The sequence below is a fragment of the Arachis hypogaea genome, chromosome 17, assembly GCF_003086295.3.
Source record: "Arachis hypogaea cultivar Tifrunner chromosome 17, arahy.Tifrunner.gnm2.J5K5, whole genome shotgun sequence".
In the NCBI taxonomy this organism is placed as follows: Eukaryota; Viridiplantae; Streptophyta; class Magnoliopsida; order Fabales; family Fabaceae; genus Arachis; species Arachis hypogaea.
The window spans coordinates 45,107,136-45,121,709 of NC_092052.1; the positions used below are offsets into that span (position 1 = coordinate 45,107,136).

At 40.9% G+C, this 14,574-nt stretch overlaps 1 non-coding gene across 1 annotated transcript; it reads left to right on the forward strand.

Annotated features, from left to right (window-relative positions):
• The first annotated feature begins 4,924 nt into the window (after nt 1–4,924).
• On the forward strand, nt 4,925–5,032 carry LOC112768574 (small nucleolar RNA R71). The gene has a single exon (XR_003185984.1). It is a non-coding gene; the product is annotated as a small nucleolar RNA R71 (small nucleolar RNA).
• Nucleotides 5,033–14,574: the final 9,542 nt, after the last annotated feature.

Consider the following 14,574-nt stretch of genomic DNA (forward strand, 5'->3'; position numbering starts at 1 on the left):
ACTAATAAAAATATAATAAAAACTAACTAAAACATGCTAAAAACATACTAAAAACAATGCCAAAAAGCGTATAAATTATCCGCACATCACAACACCAAACTTAAATTGTTGCTTGTCCCCAAGCAACTGAAAATAAAATAGGATAAAAAGAAGAGAATATACAATGAATTCCAAAAACATCTATGAAGATCAGTATTAATTAGATGAGCGGGGCTTTTAGCTTTTTGCTTCTGAACAGTTTTGGCATCTCACTTTATCCTTTGAAGTTTAGAATGATTGGCTTCTATAGGAACTCAGAATCTAGATAGTGTTACTGACTCTCCTAGTTAAGTATGTTGATCCTTGAACACAGCTACTTTATGAGTCTTGGCTGTGGCCCTAAGCACTTTGTTTTCCAGTATTACCACCGGATACATAAATGCCACAGACACATAACTGGGTGAACCTTTTCAGATTGTGACTCAGCTTTGCTAGAGTCCCCAATTAGAGGTGTCTAGGGTTCTTAAGCACACTCTTCTGTTTGCTTTGGACCTCGACTTTAACCGCTCAGTCTCAAGTTTTCACTTGACACCTTCACGCCACAAGCACATGGTTAGGGACAGCTTGGTTTAGCCGCTTAGGCCAGGATTTTATTCCTGTGGGCCCTCCTATCCACTGATGCTCAAAGCCTTGGATCCTTTTTATCACCCTTGTCTTTTGGTTTAAAGGGGTATTGGCTTTTTCTGCTTGCTTTTCTCTCTCTTTTTTTTTTTTTGCCTCTTTTTTTTTCTACAAGCTTTCTATTCACTATTTTTTCTTGCTTCAAGAATTAATTTTATGATTTTTCAGATCATTAGATAACATTTCTCCTTTTCCCATCATTCTTTCAAGAGCCAACAATTTTAACATTCATAAACAATCAAATTCAAAAATATGCATTGTTCAAGCATTCATTCAGAAAAACAATAGCATTGCCACCACATCAAAATAATTAAATTGTTTTAAAATTCAAAATTCATGTACTTCTTTTTCTTTTTCAATTAAAAACATTTTTCATTTAAGAAAGGTGATGGATTCATTTTCATAGCTTTAAGGCATAGACACTTAGACACTAATGATCATGTAATAAAGACACAAACATAAATAAACATAAAGCATAATTTTCGAAAAACAGGAAAATAAAGAACAAGGAAGTTAAAGAACGGGTCCACCTTAGTGATGACGGCTTGTTCTTCCTCTTGAAGATCTTATGGAGTGCTTGAGCTCCTCAATGTCTCTTCCTTGCCTTTGTTGCTCCTCTCTCATGGTTCTTTGGTCTTCTCTTATTTCATGGAGGAGGATGGAATGCTCTTGGTACTCCACCCTTAGTTGTCCCATGTTGGAACTTAATTCTCCTAGGGAGGTGTTGAATTGCTCCCAATAGTTTTGTGGAGGAAGATGCATCCCTTGAGGTATCTCAGGGATTTCATGATGAGGAAATTCCTCATGCTCTTGTCCATGAGTGGGATCTCTTGTTTGTTCCATCCTTTTCTTAGTGATGGGCTTATCCTCATCAATGAGGATGTCTTCCTCTATGTCAATTCCAGCCGAATTGCAGAGGTGACAAATGAGATGAGGGAAGGCTAACCTTGCCATAGTGGAGGACTTGTCCGCCACCTTGTAGAGTTCTTGGGATATAACCTCATGAACTTCCACTTCCTCTCCAATCATGATGCTATGTATCATGATAGCCCAGTCTATAGTAGCTTCGGACCGGTTGCTAGTGGGAATGATTGAGCGTTGGATGAACTCCAATCATCCCCTAGCCACGGGCTTGAGGTCATGCCTTCTTAGTTGAACCGGCTTCCCTCTTGAATCTCTCTTCCATTGAGAGCCCTCTTCACATATGTCCATGAGGACTTGGTCCAACCTTTGATCAAAGTTGACCCTTCTAGTGTAGGGGTGTGCATCTCCTTGCATCATAGGCAAGTTGAATGCCAACCTTACATTTTCCGGACTGAAATCTAAGTATTTCCCTCAGACCATTGTAAGCCAATTCTTAGGGTCCGGGTTCACACTTTGATCATGGTTCTTGGTGATCCATGCATTAGCATAGAACTCTTGAACCATTAAGATCCCGACTTGTTGAATGGGGTTGGTAAGAACTTCCCAACCTCTTCTTCGGATCTCATGTCGGATTTCCAGATATTCACTCTTTTTGAGTTTAAAAGGGACCTCGGGGATCACCTTCTTCATGGCCACAACTTCATAGAAGTGGTCTTGATGCACCCTTGAGAGGAATCTCTCCATCTCCCATGACTCGGAGGTGGAAGCTTTTGCCTTCCCTTTCCTCTTTCTAGAGGTTTCTCCGGCCTTAGGTGCCATAAATGGTTATGGAAAAACAAAAAGCAACGCTTTTACCACACCAAACTTAGAAGGTTTGCTCGTCCTCGAGCAAAAGAAGAAAGAAAAGAGTAGAAGAAGAAGAAAAATGGAGGAGATGGAGGAGGCTTTGTGGTTCGGCCAAGGGGGAGAAATGGTGTTGAGATTGTGTGAAAATGAAGGAGTGAAGATGGGTTTATATAGGAGTTGAGAGGGGTGTAGGGTTCGGCTAGTATGGGTGGATTTGGGAGGGAAAGTGGTTTGAATTTGAATGGTGAGGTAGGTGGGGTTTTATGAAGGATGGATGTGAGTGGTGAAGAGAATGGTGGGATTTGATAGGTGAGGGTTTTTTTTTTTCTGGGAAGAGGTATTGAGGTGATTGGTGAATGGGTGAAGAAGAGAGAGAGTGGTGGGGTAGGTGGGGATCCTGTGGGGTCCACAGATCCTGAGGTGTCAAGGATAGCTCATCCCTGCACCAGGTGGCATGCAAAAACGCCCTTTCTGCCAATCCTGGCGTTAAACGCCTGGATGGTGCCCTTTTCTGGCATTTAACGCCAGCTCCTTGCCCATTCCTGGCGTTAAACGCCAGTCTGGTGCCCATTTCTGGTGTTAAACACCCAGAATGGTGCCAGACTAGGTGTTAAACGCCCATTTGCTGCCTTTACTGGCGTTTAAACGCCAGCAAACTTTTCCTCCAGGGTGTGCTATTTTTTTCTCTGTTTTTCATTCTATTTTTGCTTTTTCAATTGTTTTTGTGACTTCACATGATCATCAACCTACAAAAAACATAAAATAACAATGGAAAATAGATAAATATAACATTGGGTTGCCTCCCAACAAGCGCTTCTTTAATGTCAGTAGCTTGACAGTGGGCTCTCATGGAGCCTCACAGATGTTCAGAGCAATGTTGGAACCTCCCAACACCAAACTTAGAGTTTGAATGTGGGGGTTCAACACCAAACTTAGAGTTTGGTTGTGGCCTCCCAACACCAAACTTAGAGTTTGACTGTGGGGGCTCTGTTTAACTCTGTTTTGAGAGAAGCTCTTCATGCTTCCTCTCCATGGTTATAGAGGGATATCCTTGAGCCTTAAACACAAGGGATTCTTCATTCACTTGAATGATCAATTCTCCTCTGTCAACATCAATCACAGCTTTTGCTGTGGCTAGGAAGGGTCTGCCAAGGATGATGGATTCATCCATGCACTTCCCAGTCTCTAGGACTATGAAATCAGTAGGGATGTAGTGGTCTCCAACCTTTACCAAGACATCCTCTACAAGTCCATAAGCCTGTTTCTTTGAATTGTCTGCCATCTCTAATGAGATTCTTACAGCTTGTACCTCAATGATCCCTAGCTTCTCCATTACAGAGAGAGGCATAAGGTTTATGCTTGACCCTAGGTCACACAGAGCCTTCTCAAAGGTCATGGTGCCTATGGTACAAGGGATTGAGAACTTTCCAGGGTCCTGTCTCTTTTGAGGTAATCTCTGCCTAGTCAAGTCATCCAGTTCTTTGATGAGCAATGGAGGTTCATTCTCCCAAGTCTCATTACCAAATAACTTGTCATTTAGCTTCATGATTGCTCCAAGGTACTTAGCAACTTGCTCTTCAGTAACATCTTCATCCTCTTCAGAGGAATAATACTCATCAGAGCTCATGAATGGCAGAAGTAAATCCAATGGAATCTCTATTGTCTCATTATGAGCCTCAGATTCCCATGGTTCCTCATTAGGGAACTCATTGGAGGCCAATGGACGTCCATTGAGGTTTTCCTCAGTGGCGATCACTGCCTCTTCCTCCTCTCCAAATTCGGCCATGTTGATTGTGTTTATGGCCTTGCACTCTCCTTTTGGGTTCTCTTCTGTATTGCTTGGAAGAGTACTAGGAGGGAGTTCAGTAACTTTCTTGCTCAGCTGACCCACTTGTGCCTCCAAATTTCTAATGGAGGATCTTGTTTCAGTCATGAAACTTTGAGTGGTTTTAATTAGATCAGAGACCATGGTTGCTAAGTCAGAGTGGCTCTGCCTAGAATTCTCTGTCTGTTGCTGAGAAGATGATGGAAAAGGCTTGCCATTGCTAAACCTATTTCTTCCACCATTATTGTTGTTGAAACCTTGTTGAGGTCTCTGTTGATCCTTCCATGAGAGATTTGGATGATTTCTCCATGAAGGATTGTAGGTGTTTCCATAGTGTTCTCCCATGTAATTCACCTCTTCCATAGATGGGTTCTCAGGATCATAAGCTTCTTCTTCAGATGAAGCATCCTTAGTACTGCCTGGTGCAGCTTGCATTCCAGACAGGCTTTGAGAAATCATATTGACTTGCTGAGTCAATATTTTGTTCTGAGCCAATATGGCATTCAGAGTGTCAATCTCAAGAACTCCTTTCTTCTGACTTGTCCCATTATTCATAGGATTCCTTTCAGAGGTGTACATGAATTGGTTATTTGCAACCATTTCAATGAGTTCTTGAGCTTCTGCAGGCGTCTTCTTCAAATGAAGAGATCCTCCAGCAGAGCTATCTAATGACATCTTGGATAGTTCAGACAGACCATCATAGAAGATTCCTATGATGCTCCATTCTGAAAGCATGTCAGAAGGGCACCTTCTGATCAATTGCTTGTATCTCTCCCAAGCTTCATAGAGGGACTCACCATCCTTCTGTCTAAAGGTTTGAACTTCCACTCTAAGCTTGCTCAATTTTTGAGGTGGAAAGAACTTTGCCAAGAAGGCATTGACTAGCTTTTCCCAAGAGTTCAGGCTTTCTTTAGGTTGTGAATCCAACCATGTCCTAGCTCTGTCTCTTACAGCAAAAGGAAAAAGCATAAGTCTGTAGACATCAGGGTCAACCCCATTGGTCTTGACAGTGTCACAGATTTGCAAGAATTCAACTAAGAACTGATGAGGATCTTCCAATGGAAGTCCATGAAACTTGCAATTCTGTTGCATTAGAGAAACTAATTGAGGCTTAAGCTCAAAGTTATTTGCTCCAATGGCAGGGATTGAGATGCTTCTCCCATAGAAATCAGGAGTAGGTGCAGTAAAGTCACCAAGCACCTTCCTTGCATTGTTGGCATTGTTGTTGTTTTCGGCTACCATGTCTTCTTCTAGTTTGAAGATTTCTGTTAGGTCCTCTACAGAGAGTTGTGCCTTAGCTTCTCTTAGCTTTCGCTTTAAGGTCCTTTCAGGTTCAGGATCAGCCTCAACAAGAATGCCTTTGTCTTTGCTCCTGCTCATATGAAAGAGAAGAGAGCAAGAAAATATGGAATCCTCTATGTCACAGTATAGAGATTCCTTGAGGTGTCAGAGGAAAAGAAGAATAGAAGGAGGAGGTAGAAGAATTCGAACTTATTAAGAGAGATAAAATTTGAATTATTGATAATAGAGGAGTGTTAGTCCTTAAATAGAAGGATGTGAGAAGAGGGGAAGAATTTTCGAAAATAAATTAAAAAGATTTTGAAATAATTAAAAGAAAATTTTGAAAACTTGATGAATGATTTTCGAAATTTGAAGTTGGGAAAGAAATAAAGTGATTTTTTTTTGAAAAAGATTTTGAATTTAGAATTCAAAAAGATATGATTGAAAATTAAATTTTGAAAAAGATATGATTAAGAAGATATGATTGAAAAGTTATGGTTTTAAAAAGATATGATTGAAAAACAATTTTAAAAGATTTGATTTTTAAAATTAATTACTTGGCTAACAAGAAAAGATATGATTCAAACATTAAACCTTTCTTAGCAGAAAAGGCAACATACTTGAAATTTTTGAATCAAATCATTAATTGTTAGCAAGTATTTTTGAAAATGGAAAGAAATTGATTTTGAAAATATATGATTGAAAAGATATGATTTGAAAAAGATTTGATTTTGAAAAATTTTGAAAACTTAAAAAAAAAATGTGCATTAAAAACAAAATCTTCCCTCTTGTGTCATCCTGGTGTTAAACGCCCAGAACGGTATCCATTCTGGCGTTTAACGCCCAAAATGCTACCCTTTTGGGCGTTAAACGCCCAGCCAGGTACCCTGGCTGGCGTTTAAACGCCAGTTTTCCTTCTTCACTGGGCGTTTTGAACGCCCAGCTTTTTCTGTTTGATTCCTCTGCTGACTGTTATGAATCTTCAATTCTCTGTGTTATTGACTTGAAAAGACATAGTTTTAAGAATATTTTTGAAATTTTTTGATGATGAGAAACAATAAAAATGCAACTAAGATCGAATAAACAATGCATGCAAGACACCAAACTTAAAAGTTTGTATACTAAGGACTATAACAGTGTAAAAATGCATGTAAGAAACAACAAAACATACAAAACAAGAGAATTTGAAGATCAAAGCAATGAAGTCATCAAGAACAACTTGAAGATCAATGAAGAACATGCATGAATTTGAAAAATGCAAGAAGAACAGAAACATGCAATTGACACCAAACTTAAAAATTAATACTAGACTCAGAAAATATTTTTGGTTTTTTATGGTTTTATACATTTTTTTTTCAAAATTTATATAGAAAAGAAAATAAAGAGAATCAAAACTTTTAATAAGAATTTCAAGAATCATGCAATGTTAGTCTAAAGGTTCAGTCTAAAAAGATTAGACATGTTTGGCCAAGCTTCAGCAGGACATTACATTCAATAGCTAAATTGATGAGAATCAATCAGCTTTTGTGATGGTGGGAACATCACCTTGAAACTCTAGAATTCATTCTTAAAAATTCTGAAAAGTACCTAATCTAAGCAACAAGATGAACCGTCAGTTGTCCAAACTCAAACAATCCCCGGCAACGGCGCCAAAAACTTGGTGCACGAAATTGTGATCATCAACAATGGCGCCAAAGACTTGGTGCTCTCAAACGTGAATCACACTTTGTCACAATTCCGCACAACTAACCAGCAAGTGCACTGGGTCGTCCAAGTAATAAACCTTACGCGAGTAAGGGTCGATCCCACGGAGATTGTTGGTATGAAGCAAGCTATGGTCATCTTGTAAATCTCAGTCAGGCAGATTCAAATGGTTATGGATGATGAATGATTAAAAGATAAATAAAACATAAAATAAAGATAGAAATACTTATGTAATTCATTGGTGAGAATTTCAGATAAGCGTATGAAGATGCTTTGTCCCTTCCTTCTCTCTGCTTTCCTACTGTCTTCATCCAATCCTTCTTACTCCTTTCCATGGCAAGCTGTATGTTGGGCATCACTGTTGTCAATGGCTACAGTCCCGTCCTCTCAGTGAAAATGTTCAACGCACCCTATCACGGCACGGCTATTCATCTATCGGTTCTCGATCATGTCGGAATAGAATCCAGTGATTCTTTTGCGTCTGTCACTAACGCCCCACAATCACGAGTTTGAAGCTCATCACAGTCATTCAATCCTTGAATCCTACTTAGAATACCACAGATAAGGTTTAGACCTTCCGGATTCTCAAGAATGCCGCCATCAATTCTAGCTTATACCACGAAGATTCTGATTAAGGAATCCAAGAGATAAACACTCAATCGAAGGTAGAACGGAGGTAGTTGTCAGGCACACGTTCATAGGTGAGAATGATGATGAGTGTCACGGATCATCACATTCATCAAGTTGAAGAACAAGTGATATCTTAGAACAAGAACAAGCTGAATTGAATAGAAGAACAATAGTAATTGCATTGATACTCGAGGTACAGCAGAGCTCCACACCTTAATCTATGGTGTGTAGAAACTCCACCGTTGAAAATACATAAGAACATGGTTTAGGCATGGCCATGAGGCCAGCCCCAAAACGTGAAAAGAACTATGAAAGTATATGAAAGGTCTCCGAAAGTATGAGTAAAAGATCCTATTTATAAAGAACTAGTAGCTTAGGGTTTACAAAAAATGAGTAAATGACGTAAATATCCACTTCCGGGCCCACTTGGTGTGTGCTTGGGCTGAGCATTGAAGCATTTTCGTGTAGAGACTTTTCCTGGAGTTAAACGCCAGCTTTTGTGCCAGTTTGGGCGTTTAACTCCCACTTTGGTGCCAGTTCCGGCGTCTAACGCTGGGAATTCTGATGCTGACTTTAAACGCCAGTTTGGGCCATCAAATCTTGGGCAAAGTATGGACTATTATATATTGCTGGAAAGCCCAGGATGTCTACTTTCCAACGAAATTGAGAGCACGCCAATTGGGCTTCTGTAGCTCCAGAAAATCTACTTTGAGTGCAGGGAGGTCAGAATCCAACAGCATCTGCAGTCCTTTTTAGCCTCTGAATCAGATTTTTGCTCAGGTCCCTCAATTTCAGCCAGAAAATACCTGAAATCACAGAAAAATACACAAACTCATAGTAAAGTCCAGAAAAGTGAATTTTAAATAAAAACTAATAAAAATATAATAAAAACTAACTAAAACATACTAAAAACAATGCCAAAAAGCGTATAAATTATCCGCTCATCAATATCAACAACCTGAACGAATAGCTCGAGATCTTTGCCAATGTGAACAAGGTCGAGATTGCCATCGAAGTGGAAAACTTGAATGTGGCTGCCAGCATCGAAGACAACGGCGTAGAAACTAGAGGCAAGCTCTGTTATCGGGCGAAATCTCGCGGTGCGTTAGGTGTAGTCTTCGATGGACTTGTTGGAGGAAATGGAAGGCAACCCGTAAAGCACGATCGTGACGAGTACCAAAGGAACCGCCATCATCATCAGCGCTCGGCGGAGCTGGTAAATCTTGTCGGAGGACGACTCGTGCGGCAACTGCAACAGCATTCTTCCGAATCTGAGTTCTGACAGCTATACGGAGGAGGACGATGGCGAGGTGGCAGTATGGCCGTCGAGGAGCTCGGGGGAGGATGGCAACCGTGGCGGATCTTGCCATTGCAGGAAACGGCGGCGATGAAAAGAGTTTGGCGACGAGGGATGGTGATGGTGGCTGAGTTTAGGGTTGGGTTTCTCACAGAGAGAGAGTGAGAGAAACGGGGTGGGGTGGGTCTTGTTCTTCTTTCTATTTTTCGGCAATTGTCTCAATTGTAAATTTTTATAAAAAATATTTTAATAAAAAAATACCAGCCATAGTACTATGAGTCTATGACACTAAAATTTTTTTATTAAAAGTAATTTTTTTATATTTTAGTGGCAATAATAATAATTATTATTATAATATATAGTATTAATTACAAATATATAATGGTCGCAAAAATATAATTTAAATAAAAAATAGTGACCATTGTATTATTGCCGCTAAAAGTTTGTCGCTAAAACTAATTATTCTTGTAGTGAACTATGCCATCAGGTATGGCTATTGAATTCAGGTAAACTGCTAGCTTCTTTCACTATTCCTGATGTCGAGCTTATTACCCTCTCAAAAACACATATCTATTCGTTTCTTTCCAAGTGCTCCAACACAGCGCCGCGATGAAGATGATTGATAAAACCATATTTCATGAGTTCTTTTGTGCTTAATTTGAGTGATTTATACAATCCTTCACCTACTTATTCACATTAATTGCATGGTTTTACCTTCCCTTCCTTATTATGTCATATTGTGAAAAACATGTTTCCTAAGCTTTAAAATTAATTATTTTAATTACCTTTATTTCCATTCGATGTCGTGATTAGTGTGTTGAGTAGTTTCAGATTTTCTAAGGCAGAATGACTTAAATGATGGAAAAGGGAACATACAAAATAGGAAGGAGAAGGCAAAACGGAGCTTTAAGGAAACTGGTATCCACGCGATCACATGGACGACGCGATCGCGTGCCAAGCACGAATCAGCAGCGACGCGGCCGCATGAATGACGCGACCGCGCGCCTTAAGCAGAACGCATATGACGCGGTCGCATGACTGACGCGACCGCATGGCAAGGAAAAGCTCCAAATGACGCGATCGCGTAACCCACGCGGATGCGTGACAAAGGCCACGCATCAGAATTTACAGAATACGCCCCCATCGAATTCTAAAGCCCTTTTTGGCCCAGATCCAAGTACAGACAGCATAGACCATAGGTTATAAAGTGTGAGAATGCACCCATTCAAAAGAAAGCTCACATATTTTACTTTTCAATGATTTAGATTTAGTTGAGAGGGAGATCTTCTCTCTCTCTTTTAGGATTTAGGATTTCTTCTTGTTTTAAGAGTAACTCTGGATCCTAGGTTTAATGTTCTTTTATTTTAGTTTTACTTCTATTTATTTATTCCAACATTTGAATTGATTATTATAATTTGATTTAAGAATTCTTCCATGTTACAGACTGTTATTTGAATTAATGATAATTGAGGTATTTTCAGTTCATGATTGTTCTCTTTGATTTAAGTTACCATTGCTTCCCATCTAAGGATATTTTTATTATTCCAGCAATTTTACTTTTTCCCCTTTTGGTCCCGGTTAAGAATTCAGTAACTCAACAGTTATTAAACTCAACATAATTAATAATCGTTATCTTGCTAATTGAGCTGAACTTAAGTAATCTCAACCTTTTCTTAGGAAATAAATAGGATTCAAAGGTCAATTTAATTAGTCCCTTGACTTTCCTTTGCCCTAGTACAGGTTGATCAAGTGGAGTTTAGATTCAACTTTCATTATAGTTGAGAGAGATAACTGCGTTGGACCTCCGACTTCTCTTACCTTGCCAAAAGTCTGCTTTATAGTATTTATTTATTTTAATTGCCATTTACTTTACTTGTCATTTAAATTACTTACTTCTCATCTTCTAAACCCCGATTACAACCTTTATAGCCAATAGTAAGAACATACTTCCTCGCAGTTCCTTGAGAAGACGACCCGAGGTTTGAATACTCGGTTAACAATTTCTAAAGGGGTTTGTTACTTGTGACACCCAAAAAGTTTGTATGAAGGGATTTTTGTCGGTTTAGAGACTATATCTACAACACAACTGTTCCTATGAATCTCTTTACTGGTAAAAATCCTCTCATCAAAATGGCGCCGTTGCCGTGAACTGCTAACGTGTGCCTTATCATTGGTTATTGTAAATACTTTTCTTTTGCTTGTTTATTTATTTTTGTTTTTCCTTTTTATCTTTATTTGCTACTATGAACTCTCACCCCTCTCGCTTTGAGTTTGGCTCTAATGTTGTTAAGTGAAATAGAAGTTACAGCAGGAATGTGTACCAAGGTCAGACCAATCAAGGATGGATGGAACCAAGAGGATCTAATCAACCCTTTTGGCAGCAACACCCTCCGAGATATCCTGGACAAAGACCATTCTACAGTGCATACCCAGCTGAAAGATATGGTGGACAACCTTGTAACTACCAACAAGCCCCACCCCGTGCATATAAACCATCCTTTCAACATAACCTCGAACCACCACACTCACAAGCCTCTCTTCACCATTCGCCACCATACGATCCATCCTTACCCCAATACCAATCCAATCACCCCCAATCACCACCACTTTCCTTTGTATCATGTCCAAGTCCAGCAACCCAAGAAGCAGAGGATTGCCTAAGGGAAACAGTAATTAAATTTCAAACAACCATTAAACAACTGGAGCAAGCAATGATTTAATGGGCTTCTAGGCGCTCAAATATACAAGGATCAACCACAGCTCCATATGGACAGCTCAATGAAGAGCGTAGCATGAAGGAGATGCCATAAACTCCAGTAGACAAGACAGAGAATGAATTTGTACTAGAACAATTAGAAGAAGCTGTCTTTGTTCAGGAAGAAGAGTTGGTTGAAGACCTAGGAGATGCTGAACTTCCATGGGAATCCAGAATTGAGGAAAACTCCATCCAGGATGCTACAGTTGATGCTAAGGAGGATACTGTAAAATCTCCAAGGCAAGTCGTTTATAAAGAATCAGACGGAATAATCCAAGAAGCAATTTCCCTTGATGATAATACTCATAAGTCTAGCTCTCTTGGTGATGAACTTGCATCCGCAAGTGAATTCTCTGAGATAGAAAAATCTTCCCCAAGTGAATATGAAGATGATGCAGAGGTAGATTTCTCTCAACCTCCAATCTATGACTCAAGTGATGAGGAAGACACAGAAGACTTTGACCAGGACACAGATACAATTGAAGATCTTTGCAAAGAAGTGGAGGAATTCACAGAAGAGCACAAGGAAACGGAACTTGCAGAACCACCAAAAACACCTATCCCAAGGCCATTACCACCTAATACAAGCTTCAAGTGGGTACAGTCCTTAACTTATAACTTTACTTATTCACTTGAATATGGTTTGCTTGAAACAGATGGCCAGCTTAGAGCTCTCTGCGGCTTTAAGAGTAAGAGGGAAATGGCTCGTACTCAGAGCTGGTGCACAAGGCTCAATAAGGTTCCACGCTTCACTTCGAAGTACACGGATTGGTATCATGCTCAATTACATGGATCAAGGAAAATGTTTGGTCACCAAGGTGAGACTCTACTTTTTAACCCGCCCGGATGGAAATGTGTAGATCAAGACGGAGGCGGATTTAAAAGCAAGGCTTGGAATCCTGGAGTTTATTCTGACATTTGTCATCCCGGGAGCCTAACAATATATTTAAAGCTGTTCGGAAGCTTTGCATGCCTAGTTTGGGACCCCGGAGGCTATTGGCATTCCAAACACTGGTGGAGATTTTTGGACGAATTTAAACATAAGCCACCATAACAGGATACTCCTCCAATGTCCAACTTAAGGACTTTAACTAAAAGTGCTAGGTGGGAGACAACCCACCATGGTATGGTCGCTTCTTTTTCAATTTATTTCTTGTTAATTGCTTTCATTTTTCCTTTTTCATTTTAATTTATTAAACCTGGAATCATGCATAGCATTCATGTTGATCATTGAATTCTGCATTTTTAATGCATAAAAAAAAAAAGCGCGTGCACGGCGCGATCGCATGCCCCATGCGATCACGTCATATTGCGAGAAACACCACCCACGCGACCGCGTGACCCACGTGACCGCGTGACCCACGCGGCCGCGTGATATATATATCGGCGTAAGGATCCAACGAACAAAAAGTTAGGCTGGAATCGTGCGGCCCATGTGCATTTCGCACAAATTGGCCCACGCGATCGCATGCCCCATGCGATCGCGTCACTTACACAATACCAATCCCACGCGACCGCGTGAGCGACGCGATCGCGTCGCATGGATTGCACATCACCCCAAAAGGAGACAGAGAGTTGTGCTAAAACGGCGCTGGAGTCGTGCGTTTAGCACGAATTCCAGCGACGCGATCGCGCGACCCACGCGATCGCGTCACCCCTCCTTCCCCCCTCTCATGCGATCGCGCGCCCCACGCGATCGCGTCACTCCTATTTTCACCCCAACAACGCGACCGCGTGCCCAACGTGGCCGCGTGGATTCGAAAATATAACCCCCCAGCCCGCGAACCCTATCAATCGCGCAGCCCCCCCACCCCCAACCCTCTTCTCCCTCTCTGCTTCCTCTCCCTCCAACCACCACCCAAACGCCGCCGCCACGCCAGACGCCGCCGCCGCAACCCCCTCCCCTCCCTTCTTCTCCCTTCTTCCCCCGCCCTCCTCTCTGCCCTCCACGACCACCGCCCACCACCGCTGGCCACCCAGCCGTGCCCCCCCTCCTCCGCCACCCACCCACAACCCCCCTTCCTCTATCCCTAACCCTAACCCTCTCTGCCACTGCCCCCTCAGCCGCCACCGCAACACCGTGCTCCGCCACCACGCCGGATGCCGCCGCAACCACCTTCTTCCCCGTTCCACCCCTCCCGCCTACCAGCTTCCATAAAACGCAACCCCCTTTTATCTGTTCGTCATTTTTCTATAATTTTTTCCATTTCTGTTCATCATTAGGATAGATAGATATTCCTGCTGTAGTGGATTTTTAGGTTGTTAGGTAGTCTAGGCTCTGGTTAGTAGATCTAGGTCTGTTTACTTGCACTGTTCCTGTTTTTGTTTTATCATAACTGCAATTTTGCTGTTCCTGTGACCTCGTTCATATGCTATAATTTCTTGCACTTGCTGCTTGTTACTCTAAATTTTCCTGTTTCTATTCATTACTGGTAACTGCAGCTAGTTTTTAATTCATATGAACTGCTATGATTGCTGTTTATTTTCCGGGACAATCCAATTTTAGCCGGAATGCTGCCCAAATTTTTTTTAAAAATTTTTTTTTCATTCATGTACTGGTTTGGCATTTCTAAACTCTGTTTTACTCTGCTTTACCCAAACCATTTCATGAATGCTATGGCAGACTTTCTTATCCTCTTTGATTTCCTGGTTCATAAACTGCATTTGTGATTCACTGATTCCAATTTTTGCTTCTTTATTTCTATTCGAATC